Source organism: Morone saxatilis, unplaced genomic scaffold, assembly GCF_004916995.1.
Source record: "Morone saxatilis isolate NCDOM2014 unplaced genomic scaffold, NCSU_SB_2.0 Contig18, whole genome shotgun sequence".
In the NCBI taxonomy this organism is placed as follows: Eukaryota; Metazoa; Chordata; class Actinopteri; family Moronidae; genus Morone; species Morone saxatilis.
Window position 1 is genome coordinate 6,920,112 of NW_023339740.1, and position 6,000 is coordinate 6,926,111.

Below are 6,000 nucleotides of genomic sequence, written 5' to 3' on the forward strand. Positions count from 1 at the left end.
GTAGACTCTTCCTGTTATACTTTTATTCAAAGCTCAATTTTGTTTCTACTCTTTAGAGGGTTTGCTGAGGGCGATATGCAGAGAGATGATAGGAAAATGTCACATATCTTATATGTAATCACAACTTGAAAGCTGTCATGAACATTTTCTCACAATTGGCAGCCTGTAGTAGATAACTGACAACATGCCAAAACTCTCACTGACATTTATTTTAGGCCTAAACCAGTTGTGTTGAATGGAAATGTGCTAATCAACATATTTCTCTTCTCTTCTCATCTGCCTTAGTTAAATGTGCTACTTTGTGGCTAAAGTGCACATGCCAGCCTTAAACATATGGACTAAAAACTCATATTATCAATAATTATCTTACGTAAGGAGAATGGGTTGGACTACTGGTCAATTACAAGAGCCTGGAGTAAGGTCTTTGAAGTGGAAGATGGTTCTACTGTTGCATTTACATGAGGCTGATCTTGATTGGAGTGTGTGCTAAATAACTGCAATTTAAATATAAAATGCAAACACTGTTTGAATAGATGTCTTCACTTAATTGATTAAGTTACACAGATTTTTCAGTGTGTATATTTATTTTCTTGATTTCTCTGTGTAGTTGCGGCTCGGAGTTGCAGGATTGATGACAGCTCTTGGCCTCTTTGGTTGTCATTATGATCCAAATGCATTAATGAGTTGTGCTTTTTTCCCACTCATGTCTCGCCACAAATCCATTCAAGTTCATCTTAAAATCTCTGCAACTTTTTGACTTGTTTACAAAAAGCAAACACATCACTATCTAAATGAGAGTTTTGCTCGTAGACAGCCCGACTGTCTCCATTCCTCCTCTCCATGTATAAAGGCACCCGACTCTATCCCAACAGAACTTCGCTCCGCACATGTTCAATTATTCATCTCCCTCTGTCAAGAATTCAGCCTTGCTAGCATTTGCCAGTATCCCCCACAAATTGGCAGGCAGGCTCATATTTGGCATATGGTGCAGAGTAGTGCTGCTTTTCCTTCTCTCTTCAGTTGGCCTGCTAGCACTCCCGAGGAGCACGGCAACACACACTGACATGCACACTCACAAACACACACACATGCATTCGCAAAATACACATACACACCGATTGAGTTGCTGGGCATTCGTCCACAACCTCTTTGCAACAGGTTTCAAGGTTTTCAACAATAGCACTGTACATGCTGCTACAGGCAAATCAGCCACAGCCTGGTACTCACAATCCTAGAATACTCAAAAGTGCCTAATTTGGTGTTAAGGAAATATCTGCATGTAAAACACGTGAACAGTATGTGAGTTTAGTATGTATTCCATTAATGGCCCTACACACACCTATACAGGTGTTCTCATGCATCTGGCTCATTAGACCTCTTTTCTGGTTGAAGTTGGATGACAGGGGCAACAAAACGCGGTGGGTGTAATCAGGCAGGTTAACTAACACTTGTGTGGGTTTACCATGGATGTGTATGGTCTGTAACGAATTAACCACCTCATTGTCATTTATTTAGGCCCTTTCTTTTTCACAGAAGACATTTTGACATTTCACAGTAAGAAAAGCACAAGTGTAAATTATAAAATTAATGACGCCTGAATGGCTTTTTTTATTACGAGACGTCAAAACGTCTGCTGTGAAAAAGACATATTGACAGAGATTTACGTGTGTGTGTGTGTGTGTGTGTGTGTGTGTATTTAAAATCTCAGTAGTATGGACCTGTTTACCTGGTTAACTAATGTTAGATGCAGCATCAAACACATGACACAGTTTTTACGATACGTTATCATAGTAGATAGATCATCTTATACAATCTACTGAGCATTAGATTGCAGAAATACATTACAAAACCAGGAGATCCAGGAGTTTCTCCAGAATTCAGGGGCAGGAGATGACAGGAAACAACAGCTAATTGATATCTAATTGATATAAATGTGGAAGGTGATTGCTCAGTTGTATCATCATCAATCATCAATGATGATGTCTAAACTAAATATAAAAATTACAGTAGCCAATACACAGGACCCAACTCTAGACAACAGTCCCTATTTTCTTTAGGGCCCCAGATACTATATGAATAGTTGAACTATTATACATATATATATTTATATATATATAACTATATAAAACAATTTGTTTACTACAACAACATGGCAAGAACATTCCTGCAATTTCTCTCTCTCTCTCTCGCTCTGTCTCTCAGTTCTCCTGTGTGCGAGCTGTTACACTGGCACTTTTTGCGGACACGTGCACTCCTTTCCTCTCTCTCTTTGGGTGATGCAGTCAGAGATTTCAAGATGAGAAGTTGATTGGTTTAACATGATCTATCCTACACAATTGCCTATCCAGCATATAGGTCGGGGCAGTGCTGCAACTACATCCAATTCTTGTTCCTGACAGCATTTTGTATTTAGGTTTTGTCTTTAAAGAGACTTTCAAGTACCCTTTTGTCAGACACAATGAGACTGGCAGTGCTGGCAGTAACAGCAAAAACTTATTTAGTGGAGGGCTACAAGTATGCTTTACAATAAACTTTTGAGTAATCCTTTAATGTTGACTGCACATACTGTGCTTTTATCATCCCTGAGAGCAAACTAGTGCACTCCCTGGAGGCAGAAAGAAGAAAACCAGCCAAAGCATATAGTTGTTCCACCCATTGATGTGAGGATAAACTGATACATAAAACATTTTAGCAGTATTTTGCTACTTAGACATGCCACAACAATTTTAATTTTCATGTCCTTTTACAAATTCTACAGGAGATGTGCACTGACCAAAATAGGACACAGAGACAGATACATAAATACCATATAAACCTTGGAGACTTTTATACTATCAATGTGCTTTTTATATTTAAAGAATGATAAATCAGCTGCACTGATACAGGTATGTAGTGCCACGGTGACAATCTTGCGCTGCTTGTGTTGCCTTTGCTCTCAAAATGAATAAATTAAAATTTCAGACAAATACCCTGCATTCTTGTCTGGACCGCACAATTTGTTATCTTTTAAATTCATCCAACACATTTGACCTGTTTCTTTATTAAGCTGACAGCTGCTGTGAAAAGAATCAGTCAAAACAAGTGATGATGCAGACTCCCACATATTACAAACTCATCCAAAAGGTCACAGTTACTCATTTCCTTCATCACTGACATGAAAACTATGTAAGCTCTCTCAAAGCACCAAACTGCATCTGCCATTGTGTGTTTGATAACCTTTCTCTGTGCACTTACCAGAGATGTTCACCCACAGTCTTTCTTAGTAATGTGATTAGTAAATGCCTCCGGTATTACTACATTAAAATGGTTTCATTTCATCTACGTATGGATCTAAGAAATGCTTCACATGCTTTCTTTTTATACTTTCAAAAACATGTGCTGAAAGGCAGTGTTGTAGTTTAATTTTCCTTGCCTCAATGCACCTTAATTGATGTCTATCTGACTTAAACTTTTAGCTATCTGACTCTAGTGAGAGACCACAAACTCTCACTGAAGGTACCCAGAATGGTGACACAGACTCACAGAAAGCAAAGAACTTTTTTTCACTACACGTGCAACGATTTATGTGGATCACACAGGATACAAGCAAACACAGTTGTTCCCCGATAGAACTGACTTGAACAAAGAAAATCACTCTATTATATGCCTCTTTCCCAACGAATGTAGCCTTTTTCTCAAGGATGTCTACTGGTGATGGCTAATGTCTGATAAACACTAGTCATAACACTTGATGCCCAACTCTCCCTGAGACAGCCTTGGTCTTTGGATGGAATGTGCTTAGCTCATGGCACAATGAATAACAATTCTCCTAACTAGGGTGAGACAGCCAGAGTGTGAATACATGAGGATGAACATACATAAACATAAAATACTATAATGTGTGCATGTAAAAATAAACATGGAATAACATATAACATATTACAGTTTGCCTTATGTTCACAGAACCTTATCCCTGAATGCATTTTTCCACTACATTTCCCCCCTTGAGTGACTCTTGTCACTCACAAAAAAGAAAATGCATTATCTTACGAGTTTGTGTCCAGATTACAGAATGTTACCTCTTCTTCAGATTTTTCCTAAATCCTGCTTAATTAAAATATTGAAGAAATGCTTCACTTGCTTCCTTTTTATACTCTCAAAAACTTTAAAAAAACAAGCTGTGAGTCTTAAAGACATGCTTGTACACGTGCTGAAACGTGTTCACAACATCTGAACATGTTAAATCACACACACGCACGCTGCCACCTGCCATGTGAGTGAGTATGGATTGATGCGAGCACGTCTGTTTGCATGCAGATGCGTCATTATGCCAAATCTTCTTGTTGCCCTTGTGATGACTAATAACCGGAGAGCATTTTCTGCTAATAAATAATACATTTAAGAGTCTAATCAAATTGAACAAATGAGTATGTCTAGAAAACTATTAATCAGACAGCAAACGTGTATTTACAAATATAACACTGGCACAAACAATCAATTATTCATAAAGTGAATGCTGGGTAAGTGGGCTTCTTCCCGGGTGAGATGCTGCCATAATTGGAGTGGGACTACAGGAGTGCCGGCTGGTGTGTGTGTATATGTGTGTATTAGTGGGTGCATGTGTGCCTATGTGTATCTGTGCATGCTCTCACACACACACACACACAGACACACACACACACACACACACTTCTCCCCATGCACCAAACTTCCCCCAAACACGACAAGAGCAGGCAGAGTCGGCTCATTACTGCCTAATGAGTTGTCTGATTAGTGCCAAATATAAAAGCCTTATTGTCAAGCGCTGTATGTTTATTTTGATTAATTATTGTACTAAAGTGACTGAATGGAAGCACAATGACATGGAGCATTAACGTTTTGTGGTAATAGGGCCCTTGTGGAGTGAGAAATCGTACATTCAACCCTCATGCGACACATAAACCATGGCCACTGCCCAAAGAGGTTTAAGTGAGACCAACACATATGTTTGTTTGTGTTCGCGGTCCCCAACATGCAACTTAACCCTCAACTCCATATGATAAGAGGGCTGGCTAATGCACAGGGATGTTGCTCATCCAAATATCAATCACTTTAAGTAAAAAAAAGATATGTGTTATCAGCAAGGTGTGTCAGTAAGTAAAAGCACTCATTATGTAGAATGGGTCCTTTCAGAGCAATACAGTATTGTATGCTATTACATTGGGGGATCACAAATATTGATGAACATGCAAGTTGTCTTTTAATGTTGTAGATCATTTCAGTTGCTTTATATACTCTAGGTACTTTAGATATAATATTATGAAGATATAAGATGTATGAAAATAAATCATGTTTATTAACTGGCTATATGTTTTGTTTGAAAAATCTTCATCTGTAATGTAACAAGTAGCAATTACTTTAAACGTGGGAATACTCAAGTACACTACAGATTGGCTTGAGATGTGATGAATTTCAAGACTCTGAATCCATCCATTCAAAATAACATATAGTTTTAAAGATGTGAAGATGTGAGCGAGTGAAACCAGAACACACTTGTTGAGAGTTGAGAGTGAGTTCATTAACAAAATGTTTGTGGGGTGCTATTGTTTGTAAATCAAACAGGGAATGCTTGTTTGTCACAATATTTGTCAATGTCTGCTGCAGAATATAGGGATGATTAATGATAGCAGTCAGCACATTGGGAGATATACAGTGTATGACTTTCTCTCTTGACTGTCCTGATGACTGGGGAACTTTAGTAACAGTTAAAGTGCCTTTGTCAGGTTAGACTGCACTCTTTTCATTATAATTATTCACTTTGATCAATCCGTTAAACACGTTTCCAGTTCAAAAGAAATGCCTAATTAGTTAGGTTTAGTTTGGTTGACATGCTTTGAAGCACAGTTTGCTGTTACCATGACGTCTGTACAAATGTTGTGTGAATATGTAGTCAAAGTAGAAAGATTTTCAGTGTTTCTTCTCAAATGCATGTCTCCAAACATGTAGATCTTTATTGAGCCAAAAACCAAATGCAGAAAAAAA